This window comes from Aphelocoma coerulescens, chromosome 14 (genome assembly GCF_041296385.1).
Source record: "Aphelocoma coerulescens isolate FSJ_1873_10779 chromosome 14, UR_Acoe_1.0, whole genome shotgun sequence".
NCBI lineage: Eukaryota > Metazoa > Chordata > Aves > Passeriformes > Corvidae > Aphelocoma > Aphelocoma coerulescens.
Genome location: NC_091028.1, coordinates 1,496,768 through 1,512,656, shown reverse-complemented (window position 1 = coordinate 1,512,656; position 15,889 = coordinate 1,496,768). Strand labels below are relative to the sequence as shown.

General features: G+C 55.6%; 1 protein-coding gene across 2 annotated transcripts in view; it reads left to right on the top strand.

The window, feature by feature from the left end:
• LOC138118858 (ankyrin repeat and fibronectin type-III domain-containing protein 1-like) overlaps positions 1-15,889 on the top strand; it is a 248,658-nt gene that overhangs the window by 49,385 nt on the left and 183,384 nt on the right. The window lies entirely within an intron of this gene.

The following is a 15,889-nucleotide window of genomic DNA, read 5'->3' as shown; positions in this document are numbered from 1 at the left end:
TAATTTGGGCAGCACATCTGGGTTTGCTGCTGGAATTAGAGTAGTTGTGCTAAGTGATACATTGGGTAAATCAGTAAATTGATGTGGCTGGCTCGTGGTAGGTACCAGCACGGAAATGTGTGTGTAATGCAATAGAGCTGGCAATTACCACAAAGTGCCTGCTTAGACTGAAATTATTGAACCTCTTGCACACTCTGCACTTTATTACAGCTGTGTTGAGATGTAGCACTTCCCAGAGGGCTTCACAGCTCTGCCAGCAAGTGTGTGTCGTTCCCAGGGCTGTGCTGTTCCCAGGAGTCGGCTCCAGGAGCCTCCAGCCGTGCTTCTCCAGGGCTCTGGGCACCAGAGAGGACCTGCAGTGTGTTGTGCCTCTGTGGGCTCCTGTTTGCACAGAGCATGGGCACATTTAGACTCAAGATGAATTGCTTTGGTGAATTCTGGATGGAATAACTTAGGTTGGAAAAGTCCTCCAAGGTCATTGAGTCCAACTGTTACCTCAGCACTGCCAAGCCCACTCATGCCCCTTCACAGGGAAGAATTCCTTCCCAATATCCCTTCTATCCCTGCCCTCTGGCACTGGGAAGCCATTCCCCCATGTTCTGTCACTCCAAAGTCCCTCTGCAGCTCTCCTGGAGCCCCTTTAGGGCCCTGCAAGGGGCTCTGAGCTCTCCCTGGAGCCTTCTCCTCTCCAGGTGAGCACCCCCAGCTCTCCCAGCCTGGCTGCAGAGCAGAGGGGCTCCAGCCCTTGGAGCATCTCCGTGGCCTCCTCTGGATTTGTTTTGATGTCTCTTGTGCATCTGTTTCTTAAATCAGTTCATACTTGCATTTCACATGTTTCTTTGCATGCACATGTTGATAATTGGTTTTGAACATCCTGTGAAATAATGTATTCCAGTTTTATTTTTATAGCTATCCCAAAACATTTGATGGTTCCCTGGTACACTGGGTTAACCAGCAGTGCAAAATAGGGCTTCAGTCACTGTGGGTGTATTTAAAATAGGGTGGAAGAAGTTTATTTCCTAAACACCAAGAATTAGTGCTCAGAATTAAAAAAAAAATAGTGATTGTCAAAATTCTTCAGTATTGGCTGAAAGATGTGTCAGGGAGCTGATGTGTGACATCAGTGGCCAGGTTTCAGCAGTTTGGAAAATTCCTGCCCCAAAGCCCTTTGAAGTCCCCGTGGTGCTTTCAGGTGACTTCCCAGGTGCCTTGGAGAAGCTGGTCCCTCCCCAGCTGCCACTAAGAGAAGGCTCATGAGAAATTCTCTTCTACCTGACCTGAGGACACAGATGTTCTTGGGGGATTGGGAAGCTTCCTCTCACCCAGTTTTGGGGCTCTCAGCAGGTATTTGTCCCTTGTGGGGAGAGGACTCTGATGACAACAGATGGAAACTGGGTTACCAGGGCTCCCGCAGTGAAATGAGCCCTTTGCCACAGGACATCCTGGGATGAGCAGGCAGCAGTGCCTCCTGCTCCAGGCTCTGGTTCTGATGAGCTGCTCAGGCTCCAACTCCTCCTTTGGCCCATCTGACAGCTTTTCTAGACTGTTCTGGTGCTGTCACTGCTTAATGCCACACCTCCAGTCTAGGACTCCACTTGTGCATCCTCTGCGTTGCTGGAGTTCTGCTCTCCAGGAATCAGCCAGCCTGGGAAAGGAACAGAGAGAAAGGGAGCCTTAAACCAGACAAGGTTTCACTTGTAGAGATGGGGTGGCTGCTCCCGCTGGGGCTTCAACCTGTTTTAATTGCTTCCCCCAAACACTGGGAGGTTGGGTACTGGGGAGCATCCCCCGTGCTGTCCTGGTGGAGGGATCAGCTGCTGGAAGCACGGCCAAAGGAGGAGCAGGATGGGCTCTGCATCAGCTGCTGAGTGGCTTTTGGAGATGCAGCTCCCCAGAAGGGCCAGGGCTGGAAAGTGGGTGTGTTTAACTGGTGTTGAGTGGTCTGGGTATGGAGTGAAACTGGAGCCCTGGAGAAATATAGTTGGGGTCCTCGTGGACTGTAGGAGTGGATGGAGGAGCTGTCAGCTCAGAAGAACCCCCTTTTCCTCTTTCCCTGCTTCTGCCTATCCATATTTAAGAAGTGTAATTGGAGCAAAAGCTGCTTGGGGAAGCCACAGAGATGTAACCAGATCTGGTTTGCTCACACTGGGCTCAGGAGCACAGGGACTGGGGGCTGCAGGGAGTCTGGGAATGGTGCCAGGGCTGGCTGGCTTGTCCCACTGTGCTGGCTGGCCACAGGAGCTGGCAGAGAAGCTTCCTAGTTCACACTTAGGATGTCTGAGCTGCTGGGACGTAGCTGTGATGACTTCTGCCTGAAAAAGCTTTGATGATGTTTGCAAGCTGAGGCTGGTGCTGGTTCCCACATCTGCCGTGGCTTCAGTGTGTTTGGAGGGCTCTGAAATGGGGAATGTTGGTCTCTAGGGCCCAAAGTAGTATATGCACAGGAACGTGTGAGGTGACCCAGCCAGCCAGGCTGTGTTTGACGTGTGGGTATTTTTCTCCTCCCAAAAGCTGCAGCCAGAGGTGTGAGATGCCTGTGCCAGGGCTGGGTGGTGGCAGCGCAGCTGTGCTCAGCATCCCCCAAGTCCCAGTGCTGTGTGGGTCCTGATTCCTGCTTTAACATCTCCTCCACAGCTCCTCTTAAAAATCAGTTTATGTCTCTGCAAATTAAACCACTGTTTCGCTTATGAAGTGTTTCATGCCATTGATAAGTGGAAGTGGGAAGCTGTCGCATCGCTGAGTGCGTGGCTGCAAACCCCAGCACAGCAGATTGTTAATGTGAAATTAGAGAGTTCAGCAATATCTTGGCAGATTGCCTCTGCTGCCTAATAGCAGGCACCGAGCTCCTCTGGGAGCCAGCTGGTGTGACAGCCCTGTCTGAAGGGTTGACCACTCATTCTTTGAGCAAGGAAAAGCCTGAGGGCTGTTCCATGTCCTTGGGACAAAGGAGACAGCCCTTCCCTTGCCCCAAGCCACCAGCACAAAAGCAGAGACTAACCCAGAGGAGAGATGTGGGAGCTTGTGCTGCCTCTGTCCCAGCACTGGTTGTGCTTTCAGCCAGATAGGTCCCAGTCAGCCTGGTCCAGGGTGATGGGGTACGCTGGGGGGCTGTAATCCCATCTGGAGTATCACTTTTTGGGCACAGATGGAGGTGTTTATGGAGCTGTCTCATCTTTCAGGCATTGGTACCTTCAATGCCATCATCCCCAGCTTATCCAGAGGTTTCATGAAGGTAGCGTTCCCTCCTGTTTGTTTTCCAGGTGCTGGCATTTGTTGGGCTCATGGACTGAGCTCTGCAGCCTCGTTGGGAGCCTGACTCCCTGCCAAGAGCTGTGGCTCCTACCTACCCCCCACCGGAGGGGACTGCAGAAATGTGTGGTGTCCCTGGCTGTAGGGTTGTGCCCCATGCAGCTGGAATGCTGGGCAAGTCTGGCTGTGGAATCCTCCTGCTGTTTTTACCAGTCTTCCAAATTGCCCTTTTGTCCCCAAACAGTTCTGCTTTGCACATGCCAAAGGAGGATCCCTGGGGCAGCACCGCTGCTCCTCTGCCCTCCCAGCGGGTGGTGGGAGGAAGGGGACAAGAGAGGGATTCAAATTAACGCCGCTTTTCCTCTCCACTCCTCCTGCTGCCCTGTCCAGCCCCTCTCCTGTTGCCTTGGCATAGCTCGGGAGCAGGTAACATCACCGCTGCCAGGTGACCCCGCTGTCCTCCTCAACTCCAAGGTGTGTGTGCCTCAGCCCAGTTCCCTCCGGGAGAGCCGGTGCTGTGCCGTTTTCCAAGCAGGGAAACAAGAGTTTGTCCCCTTCTGCCTCCCCTTCTCTGATCTCCCCCTCGGCTGCTTCCCGCTGCCTCCCGCCAGCCCCTTCTGCTCTCCCCCGGCTCCTCCGCTCTCCTCCGGCTCATCTGACCTCCTGTGACGTGTTGCATTTCACCGCGGTCGGTAACGGGGAGCCGATGGCAGATAAGAGGGGGTTCAGTGTTACCGGCTCGCGCTGCGCCGCACAGAGCCAGCCGGCGGATGCTCTGCCCTCGCCACAAACCCATCGATTTGGGGAAGCGCCCTGGACCCCTCCCCGGCTGCGGCGGAGCCCCTCGGAGGGAGAAGGTGGGAGCCGGGGGTGGGTGGCTGTGCGGAGCAGTGCGTGAACAGCTTTATTTCCCCAGCTGCGAGAGGGGAGCAGCCCCCGCTCTCCCTCCCCGTGTGTGCCCGGCAGGGAGAAGGCGGCCGGGGGGCCGTGTGCCTGCCCGGCGGAGGTGCTGGCAGGGTCCCCCACGGCCGCGGAGCCCCCCCCGAGCATCGCCAGCCCCCGGCTTTGTGTGCGGGTCTGCGGCGGCTCGCTCTGTTTGCCGGGATGGATGTCAGCGCCCGGAGCGGGGAGCAGGGATGGTGCAAACAAATGATCCCCCCCAAAAAAGCGCGGGCGGGGACGGTGACGGGGACTGTGACTCTGCCGGTCACAAGCAGCCGGCGGGGGCGGCCGCCCGGGTGTCCCTGGGCCGTGCTCCGCGGGGCGCACCCGGCTGCTCAGGCATTTAATTCCAAGGGGAAAGCTGAGCCTGAGTCTACAGGAGAAGAAGGAAAATAAGGGAGGAGGGAAGTGGAGGTCAGGAAGGGTTTTCGGCAGCGGATGGCCGTCCCTGGTGGCCAGGGGGCTGCTTGCAGGGGATGGCTCTAAGCAGGGAAATAGCAAGGAACGCAGGTTGCTTATTTTTTAACATGGCATCCACACCGGAGTGATAAAAGGGTGTGCAGGGAGCTTGGGGCTCTGCCAGCTCAGTTACCACCAGTTTCCTTGTTGTTTCCTCTCTTGGCATGGCTGGGAGTTGCCGTCAGACACCCCTTCCCCTGGATATGCTTCACTGACCTGATCTTGCTTTGCTCCGTGGGGCTGGAGCAAGGTTTGGGCGGTTTTTTTCTGAAGCCCTTGTTTTTTCTCCGCCCAGCTGGCGTCAGGCGCCGAGGATGCAGAGACAAGTGCTCCTGACTAGGGGAGGGCTGGCAGGAGGATTTCCCTTCGGGTTCGCAGCATCCCCGTGTCTGCTGTCTGCTGTGGAAAGGCTTTGTGCTGGAGCGTGGGGAGCAGAGCTCACAGGTGACCTCTACCTGGATCAGCCTCGCTTGCTTTAAATGCCTGTCCCTCTCCTTGGGCTCAGGTGTTTGGTGACAGGCTGGAAGGTCATGGTAGGTGGGTGCTGCTGGCAGCTGAGAGTGCCTTCTGCTTTGGAAAACAGGGAGGGAGGAAAACTGGTCGACTCTGAATAGCCTTGGGAAGAGCAAGCGGGGATCCTCTCCACGCTGTAAGAACAGACCCTTTGGAAATTCATCCGAGCAGCCGATTTCTTGGGGTTTCTCATCACCTCTGAGATCAAACCCCATCCTCTTCCTCAGCCAAGGGCCACCACAGCCACGCTGGGCCACCTCCTCAGAGGGCAGCTCCTTCACCTGCCCAGTGGCACTCGCCGTGGGGGCTCGCAGACCTGTGCCAGCGCTACCGAGGGACCCTTTCCAGCGAGAGCACTTTCAATTTTTCCTCTTCCTCCTTCACTCAGCTCTGCAGCATCACATGAAATACATGTGCAGCCACCAGCTGCTCTGAGCTGTGACCTGCGCTTGGCTCAGGGAGACAGGACTTAGCACCCTCCAGATCTGGGAGCTCACTGTGCACGCTGTGGACTGTCCAAGTAACTCCTGGCTGAACTCCTGCCCTGTGCTGGGTCCGTCCGGCCCCGCTCCCTCCCAGTGCCGAGGGCTGGCGGAGCACACGGGGCAGCGGGCACGGCCGGGGTGTAGCATGCACGAGGGTGCAGAGGGACACAGGGACACCGGCGGGAGCCATGGCTTCGTTTGGGAAGCTGACGGAGTATTTCAGCCTGAGGAAGTCGAGGCCAGAGCTGCGCTCCAGGCGCTGGGGCCGGCGGAGCGGGAGCTGTTGCTGTAGTGTCACGGAGTGCAGGTACGAGGTGGCAGCGACCCGACTGTCCTGGTGCCTCTGTGTGTGCCCAGGGGCTGCGGGATGGGATGTGCAATCCTTGGTGCTTTGCTTTCTGTTTACCTCTCTTGGGGCTGGGAGGGGGCTGGGAGCAAGCCAGGGGCTCTGGAAGCATCACCCTGTTCCTGTCTGGGGCTCCCACAGAGCTCATTGCTGCGGGATGTCTCCGGCAGGCTCTGGGACCTCGCATCTGTCTCCATGCCCAGGGCATGTCCCGGGTGTTGGTGGCACATCTTGGGTGTCTGCTGGGTGACCACGTGCACCTGTGCCTGCCTGCCTCTGCCTGGTGCCCTCTGCTGTGCCACTGCACTGTCCCCTCGTCAGAGGAGCGAGGTCATTGCACCAAAGTCACCCTTCCCTGCACCTGCCCCGTGCAAAGGCCTCTGCAGGGGCAGCAAGAAGTGGCTTCTCAGGTGAAGTGGCATCTGTGGGTATGAGGTGCTGATGGAGCATCCTGGCATGTAGGAAGGGTCTGGGCAATAGAGAGGGGAGCTCCTCTGGGCAGACAGACACACGGTTCATTGTCAGCTTGTTTGGGATACAGACTGATGAGGGGGTCACAGTGGGGATGGAGAGGGTGGCATTTGGGCTGACTGGAAATCCTCTGGGAGCGTGTGAGTGCTCAGAGTTGTGTTGGGGGGGTGTGCACACATCCTTGTTTTGTGTGTAAACACAGTTACTGTAATTAAGAAAATTGCTCTGTGCCTGGGTGGCTTCTCCTTGGATGTTCTGTGAGGCCTGTAGGACAGGGCTAGCACTCGGTGCTGCTCTGGGCTCTCCCCTATTTGAGTGGGCTCAGCCTGAGCAGGGTGTCCCCATATCTCCTGCTGACCTGCACACGGTGCCTCCCTGCTGCTGTGGGAGGTCTGTGTAGGGACACACGGCGAAAAATAGCACCAAGGTGTTCACTTACCTTCTTCCGTGGTTGTTGAGCACTTTGTAAAGGTTATTAAAATATCTACGCATTCAAATGAAGTTGGAGCCCCTCCTGCTGCTGCCCGTGTTGCTGCTGAGACAGTGAGACGTGCACAGCCGCCGCTGTCTCCCCTCTTCCCTCGGTGGCTGAAGAAGAGTCGCCTCTTCTCCGCTCAGTCGTTTCTCCGGAAACGTTCCTGGCAGAGCCAGGAGCTTTGTTCTGCTCCTTTTTGGCATTTTGGACAGAAACCCTGGTTTCTGCCCTCAGGTTTTTGCTGTCCCGGTGTGCATCTGGGTGTGAGGAAGGTCTGTTGTCCAGCTGCTGCTGAGCACAGGGACGTGCCTGGGGTTTGCTCTGTGCAGCCAAGTGTGTGCCAGTGCCTGGCCCGAGGGAGAGGAGGAGGTGCACCCCCATTACGGGGTGCTACAGCCCTGGACCTTGGGGTTTGGGGTGAGTTGGGTGGTTTCCTCTGTAATGGGAGATGTCATGGCACCTTCCTAGCTCTGGGATGTGAGCCACAAAAGTGGCATTGCAGGTGTGTAGCTCATGTACCAGATTTTCCAGGGGATGCTGCCTGTGGGTGTGGGACTCTGAGCAACCTGCTCTGGTGGAAGGCATCCCTGCCCATGGCAGGGAGGGGAACGGGATGAGCTTTAAGGTCCCTTCCAACCAAAACCATTCTGTGTCTGAGTTGTCCCCTCATGCAGGACTGTGGCTCAATGCCTGTAGGGCTCAGCTCCTTGTGGGGTGGTGGACACCCTTCCCCCAAGCAGAGATCCCCTGTGTGCCCCAGCTTGAGTTGCAGGGATCTGTACTCTCCCTGTTCTGCCCCCTGGGCCGTGCAGCTGCTCCAGGGCAGCTCCTCTGGGCTGGATCTGAGTGTGCAGACAGATTTCCTGGTGTCCCTGTACCCCACAGTGACAGGGCTCGAGTGCACCTGTGGATACTGAGCCCATTCCCTTGATTGCTGCAGTTGATTATGAAAGTAAAACTAAGGGTTGATTGAAGCGTGGGGTGCTTTGAAATCACTGTCACTTCTCACCCCGGCTGCTTGAGCTTCTGCCTGTTCCTGCCCCCCCAATGTCTGCACCTTGAGAAGCCCAGGAAATCTCCACGGCTGAGATCCAGAAGCCAACACAATGCAGCTGCTGCAATGTCTGGCCCTGCCCTTGCTCTAGGTGGTGCTTCTTCCAGCTCTGTCGAGCAACTTTCTGCTTTTCCTGCATTTCTTCACTCTAATGTGGGCAATTGAAGCACGGAGAGGAGATCCTCAGCTCCCACGTTTCTGTGTGTGTGGAGGTACCAGAGATCCTGCACCCCAGCTTCAGCAGGGTGATGTGTAGCAGCCCTCAGCACAGCCCTGCCCTGGTCTTGCTCAGGGCAGCCAGGCTCCCACCACTCTTCCCAAGGCTGGATATTCCCCTGGGACCACAGGGAACAGACGTAGGCAGGTACTCAGTTGAGAGCATGCACTGACTGGAGTTATTAAATTCTAAATATAGTGGTCCCACGCATTCTCCTAGGACCTAACAGAAATCAGCAGGTGTGCAGTTATGGTTTTAAATAATATTCCTGCATTTTTAAACTACGCCTCCAGATACAACATGAGTGAGCTGGGATGAGTAAGTCGTCTGGGCTTGAGAATTTGTAGGCTCAGACTTGTGCGCAGAAGCGGAGCCCAGCAGGAGATCATCTCACTGGAGGTGCTTTTGGGCAAAGGTGCTGCTTGCAGGAGCTCTTCAGCCTCCGCCCCCACCTGTGGCACAGAGTGTGTCCCGATTTGTTCCTCTGTGTTGTGTCAGCTGGAGGCTCCTCCAGGCCGAGCCCTGCTGCAGGAGGGGCTGTGGCACAGCTGTGGCACAGCTGTCTCCTGTTATTAAATCGATCACCTGGAGGCCCCAGGTGTGACAAGGTAGGGATCAGGGTGTCCCCTGTGCAGCTGTACTGGGACAGGGACTGGCAGTGTGAGTGGACACCCCCAAGCCCAGCCTAGGGGAGCAGATGATTGATTTACAGCAACTTTTTTCCATCTAGCAGGAGCAGTGATGGATGAACCAAAAACTCCAGCAGACAGGCACCGGAGCAGGACTGCTTCGTGAGGGATGGAAGCCTGGAGCATCGCAGGGATATGAGGATGTGTCTGCAGAACTGGGTGCAGGTGCCTGTGGGTGAAGCGCAGGAGGGGCTGGGGGTGCTTGCTGAGGTCTGAGGGGTTGTTCTTTGTGGCATCTGGTGGTGCCAGCCTTGAGGTGCTTGTGCCCAGCTCTGTGTTGGCTGGAAGGGCACAGAGGATCCGCTCTGGGATGGAGGAGAAATGGAAGAGAAAGGCAAGTTATATTTAATAGCTCTTCTCTCAGTGAGCTATTTGTAAACTGAAAGGTCTGGACAACTGATTTTGGGTTCCCGCAGCTTTTGCAAAGTGGATCAGGACATCACTGTCATGTGAGGGCTGTTGTGCTCTAACTGGGCTGAGAGAACGGCCCTGCTGTGCTGTGAATGAGCCAGGGAGGCTCCAGGGTGGGCTGGAGCTCTCAGGAGCAGGATGGCACTTGCCAGGCTGCTGTTTTCTGCCAGGGCTGCTTAGCAGTGAGCCAGCCTGGCAGAGCACTGGGCTGAGACCCTGGAGCCTGCAGGGATTCTGGGAGGACAGGGATCCTGTGCTGGAGTTAACAGGTGTGGGAGAATTTCTCAAGGACGCTCTTGGAGTTGCTCTCAGCCTGGGTGCAATGGGGGAAAGCAGAACTGCCTGAGAATTCCAGTGCTATCAGCAGAGAGGTGACCTGCAACAGTCACTAATTCAGTAAAAAAATCATTAAAAATCCCAATGAAAAGTCATTAAGAATCCCAAGTCTTGTCCAGGGGTGGCTTTTGAGAGAAATTTTCTCCTCTAGGCAGGGACTTGTGGACTGGTTCAGTGGCTTTCACTGTTGGCCCAGGACTGTTCTGGGATAGATCTGCTCCCTGGCCTCAGGAAGTTGATGCCTGTTCCCTCTTTGACAGCTGCACCTCTCCCCTTCTCTGTGGTCCTCAGGGCCCCATATGGTCCCCACAGAGGGGCTTTGATGAGCTCCTCAGGAGATCACTGCCTAGTTATGGAAAAGAAGATATTCAGGATGGGGGAATAGAGGGGGAGACTGGTGCCTGGGGTTGGATGCTGCATCCTGCTCCTGGGGGTCACCTTCAGCCCTGCAGGCAGCAGAGCTGACAACCCCCAAAAACCTGCGGGGTGAAGATCCTACATCCTCAGCGGCATCCTGGAGAGGAGCTTTTCCCTGGCTTGGGGTGACCTGTGGTGAAACCCAGGGAAGCTCAGCGTGGGGAAGGGGGAGCAGAGGAGTTTGGCTGTGCTGGGCCTGCAGGGTGTCAGCTTTAGGGTTCTGCTGCCTTTTTTCTCTCAATAGCCGAGTTGGAAGTTGGTGTTAATTAACAATGAATTAGATTATATAAGAATTAAATTACTTAAAAATTACAACTTGCTGGGCCTGTTTTTGTCCATGTCACTAGATAATCTCCAGCTGAAGAAGGGGTGCCAGGGTGATGCTTCATCTTTGCACTCCTGGGGGGCAGAGGTGGGTCCAAGTGTTCCTGTTGCTCCCAGGGTCAGAGCCTGTCCCCAGCCTTGTGGGAAGCTGGACCAAGGAGCTGCTCTTTGCCATGGAGAACTGTTACCTCCACTCCTTTGGGGGTCTTTTCCACACTGATGTCCTGATCCATGTCCTCGCTGTGCAGTTTGATGGGCTTTGAGGTGGGGAGGGGTAGTGGGGAATGTTTTCCTGGCAGGATTGTGCTTAGTTGTTTTTGGATGCTTAAAAATATCTCCTCAGCTCTGGCAGCACGTCTGTGTTCAAGCACACGATTGTGATGGGGGACGGGAGGAACTGGCAAGTTCTGGGGCTGGGAAACTGCACTGAAGGAACAGCTCCTGTGTTAGCAGCACTCAGCACGGGACAGGTAAAGATGGCACGTAAAGATGCCCAAAGGGGCGTCTCTGAGGGGCTCTCCTGCATGGCTGAGAGTTTGACTGACTTTTCCTACTTTGTTTTTTGGCACGTTTTAAACAAAACCTTTCTGCTTCCAAATGACACGTCCAGGTAGAAAGATACCTGCATTGTAAAGGAGAAAACTGGCAAGGAAATTGGAAGTGTTTTGGGTTAAGCGGGAAGTTTCCACCTGGAATTAGTCAATGAGGTGTTTGTGACACTTGTACTCCAAGCTCTGCAGCGCTCACACCTCCCTGGCCTGCTGAGATGCCAGCAGGACCATGTGTGTGGCTGCATGGATTCACATTTTCGCTGTGACAGATCATTGTAACCCATGAACAAATCAATGTCCATCGCTACTGCACACAAGTGGTCGGTGCTGGTGCTGGAAGTCCTAAATCCAGTGGTAGTGACTCAGGCTGTGCCTGCTTCACAGAGGTGCTGGGCATCCATTAATCCTCTAAACTGGAACAGGCAGCCGAGCCTCAGCGCCTCTGCAGCTTGGCTGGGCAAGAAGGAGGGAAAGAGCTTCAGGAGCTGGAGCTGGGACCTTCAGCCTCATTGAGCTGGGACCTTCAGCCTCATTGAGCTGGAGGTTGGGAATGTGGTGACAGGTTTTGGGGTGCCTGAGGCTGCAGTGTGTGGGGCTGTCCTCAAGGGCAGCCTGTGTGCTCTTGGGGGAGGCTTGTTTGGAATGATGCTCCAAAGACTGGAGCCCCTCAGCCGTGGAGACAGGCTGAGAGCTGGAGAACAGAAGGCTCTGAGGAGACCTTAGAGCCCCTTCCAGTGCCTAAAGGGGATTCTAAAAAGAGGGAGAGGGACTTTTTACATGGGCAGAGAGTGACAGGACAAAGGGGAATGGTTTTAAACTACAAGAGGGGAGATTTAGATTAGATATTGGGAAGGAATTGTTCCCTGGGAGGGTGGGGAGGTCCTGGCACAGGGTGCCCAGAGCAGCTGTGGCTGCCCCTGGATCCCTGGCAATGCCCAAGGCCGGGTTGGACGGGGCTTGGAGCAGCCTGGGATGGTGGAAGGTGTCCCTGCCCATGGCAGGGATGGAACTGGATGGGCTTTAATGTCCCTCTCAAACCCAAACCATTCCATGATTCTGTGCTCTTTCCCACCTGCCCTGTGTGGCTGTGCCTGGCAGAGTCACTTGTGCCCTTCAGCTCACACAGGTGCCCCACGTCCCTCTGTGCTGGTGATCTGTGCTGGGCTGTAGGGCTGAGCCTTCCTCCCCTGCCCTCGGTGCCAGCCTTTCCCCAGGCTGTGTCCCCGGTGTCTCATGACGATGACAAGCTGTCAGACGTGAACGGCTGTGAGCAGAGTGGCAGTGCCACGGGAGGAAATGACATTTAGCTTTTGTTGCTTGATTGAGCTGCCTGGGCTTTGTATATTAAACCTAAAGAAGCTTTTTGGCTTTGTTCTTCCCACTGTTTGCAGCACCATGCCCAGGATCTGTGAGGAGAGGGGGCTTGGGGAGCAGCACAGAAGAAATCTGTCTCCCCACCAAACCTGTCCTTGCAAGGGGCTCTCCACCAAACCTTGACTTATCCTGGTTCTCCGTGGTTTCTGTGCACTGGGGGACACCTGGGTGCATTCCTGGTTCCAGCCCCCAGTGATGTGGGCTCAGCTCCAGAGCTCCTGGTCTCGCTGCGGGCTGTGGCTCTGTCCCCTCCTGTGCTGTCAGGGTGCAGGGGGAGGTGGTGTGGACAGAGCCAGGGATGCTCTGGGCCTCTGCCTCCTCCTGCTGCTCTGAACCCTGCTCCCACGGCTGTGGGTGGAGGCATGTTGAAGATCTATCCCATAAAAGTGCATGTATGTGTGGCCTGGGAGCTGGTGGGGAAAGCTTCCTGGATCTGACAGACTCAAAAAGCCCACCCGAGCTCTCAGGGTCATCTCTTTGGGGTTTGGGCCGGTTTGCACCCGGTGTTCTCCCCTTTCTGCCTGGCTTCCAGTCTCGTTGAAAGCCAATCTTTGGGATGGGAGATGAGCTTGGGAGCTGCCTAATTTCTGCACAAACTGAAGCTCATCTTTGCCTGGATTAGCAGAAAAAGATGAATGGGCACCCTTTATTTTGGAGTGGTAGTTGGATGGGGTAGTGGGAGGAAGGGAATGATACTGGTATTAAGGGGAATTACAGACGGAGCGTGACTGCAGGAGCCGGCTCCTTCAGCGGAAAGCCCTGGCCTGTGAGTCACGCTTTGCTCGAAAGGCTGCTGGATTCCCAGCTCCCACTGTTTTGGCACTGAGTCACAGCTGGGTGGGGGCGCAGGTAGGAAACAGAAGCACCAGCAATCCCCACTGGGATTTGTGCACGGAGATGAGGGAGGAAGTGATTCCAGACAGCGGTGGGAATGTTAACAGCTTCTGAGAGAAGTGCTGGCTGGCACGGGGAAGATTCTGAATGGGCTTGTCCCTGGGTGCCCTCCCCTGCCTGCTCCTGCCTGTGCAGGGCAGTCCCTGGGGGGTGTGGGGACACTGGGCAGCCCCCGGGATGCGTGGGCACACGGGGCAGCCCCTGGGATGTGTGGGGACATCAGGAAGTCCTTAGCGTGTGTGGGGACACCAGGCAGTCCCCGGGATGTGTGGGGACACCTGTGAGCCCCCAGGGTGCAAGGGGACACTGGGCAGCCCGGCTCCTGGCTTGGGTGGCACAGGCGGCTTTGTCACTCTGCTCCAGGTGGGAGTGGGAGCTGGGGGGGGCCGTGCCAGGCACAGGACAGCTCTGGGGGTGCTGCCTGCCCCATAACACTGTCATAACATAATGTCCCGCTGCGTCGGCATCACCTGGGGGTGAGGGGAAGGGGCTCGGTGTCCTCGTGGCACGTTGAGCTGAACGGGGGGTGGGGACAATGGAAGGACGGACGCGTTGGAGCTGTGAGTGCCCGGGGGCAGGGAGGCGATGCCACTGAGACTTGGAGGCGGCTGGGCACAGAATATCCTCTGTCCACCCCTCTGGTGCAGGAGCTTGGCACCCTCCTGCGGGGCAGTTTGGCTGGGTTATGTCCTTCAAACAACCCCTCGGTGGGGGAAGAGCCCCTCTAGGAGGAGAGGGCTGCTCCAGGGAGAGCATCCCCGTGATGCTGTCCTGCGGGAGGTGGGCTGAGCCAGCTCCGGGAGAGCTGGGGAGGAAGGGAGAGGGGATATGTCAACAAAAGAGATTTTCTCTGGAGCCAGGAAGAAGCATTTCAAAGAGGAGAGGAAAAAAAAGGACACTACTGTTGGGAATATTTCAAATGGGAAAACCAGAATTCTTACTTTAATAATTAAAACATTTTTTTTTCTCCTCACAAAAATGCTGTGTTTTTTCCTGTAGGAATAGTTGGCGATTATACAAATTAATGCAAGATATTTTTAGTTTGCATTTTCGGATTTTTTGATGGAAAGAATGCAGACAGGAATAAGCAGCTCCTCCTGGTTCCTTGGCTGTAGCAGCCACTGGTGGGGGGGGAGCAGAGCAGAGCCCCACCCTCGGCAGCCCCTGGGTGTGGGTGCTGCTGCCTGGAGCATCCATGTGCTTCCACAGGTGTTTGGAAGCCACTGGAGCTGGCATTTGTTCCTGTTGGCTGCTTGGATGCTCCGGGCCCTCTGCTGCCTGCCCTGTGTGCAGGATTTCTGTGGCTGTCTCTGGTACATCTATTTTTTGGCTGCAAATCCATGTTTGTAGAAAAACTGGAAAGCTCCAGTGCACTTTTATGTTGCTCTAAAAAACAAATAGGTAAAATTTATCTCAGAATCCCAGAATGGTTTGGGCTGGAATGGAGCTTTCAGCTCACCTCGTTCCAACTCCTGGGCAGGGACACCTTCCACTATCCCATCCAAGCTGGCCTTGGACACTCCCAGGGATGGGGCAACCACGGGTTCTTCACTGGGAGAGTGGGAGCTCGTTCCAACCGAGGATTTTGGGGGATGTTTTTCCTGCAGCAGGGATGAGTTTCCCCTGGCAGAGCCTGGCTCTGCCTTCCTCTGCAAGTGCTGAACTGCAGCTGCTCATGGAAGAGGCAGAGCCCCTTTCCCTGGAAGCAATGAAAAAATGTGTGGATGTGGCACTTGAGGACATGGAAAACGGTGGTGGTGCTGGGTTGGGTGTTGGATTTTATAATCTTGGAGGTCTTTTCCAACCTTGATGATTCTGTGATTCTCCAGACAGCCTGGCAGCTGAGGCTGTGCCAGGGTTCTTGCCTGGAAACAGGAAGTTTTTGGGCTCTGCTTCCTTGCACCCCATGGCCAGCGCCCACCCCAGCCCCGTGGGTCGGCTCCTGATGTGCAGCAGGGCCCTGGGGCTGGCTGGGACCCAGACCTGCTTCTGCCCTGGAGGAATCCTGTCCCCGAGTGCCTCTGCCCGGGCTGGGCTTCCTCTGGGCTGTTTGGGGGCTGTTTGCTCCTGTTCTTCCCCTCACAAGATGGATAAAATCCATTATCCTGGCCATGGGCAGCTGCTGGCTGTGCTGCCTTTGCCAGAACTCTGCTCCCAGCTCCCCTCAGCCCCCATTGTTCCTGCACCAAACCCCATCTTTTTAAGGAATTTTACTGGGATACACTGGGAGCATAACGAGTTTTTTCTGTTCAATGAGCTTGTCTCTCTGACCGTGGTGGTGACCTGCCTCTTGTGCTTCAGAGGAAAATGAAAACCAGCCCAAGGCTCTGGTTGAAAGGTGGTGCCCAGGAAGGTTTAAAACAACAACATGCCTATGATAGATAATAAATCTGCTTTTTGACCAAAACACATACATAAATAATTATTTTTGCCAGGGATTAATAGTCAGAGATGGATCAACTTGGCCCCTGTTCGCCTCCAGTGCTGGAAAACTTGGTCATGGTGCAGAAATTACAGGATTTCAAGCAAACCAAGCAGCTCTGCCAGCTGTCTGGAGTGTCTTTCTGTGCCGGAGCACGTCAGGCTCAGGCCTGAAGCATCTCCCCTGTGGTTGTCAGGAGCAGCAGTATCCTTTCCAAGATGATCTCAGCAGCTTTTTGTCTCCTCTGTCGTGTGACTCGG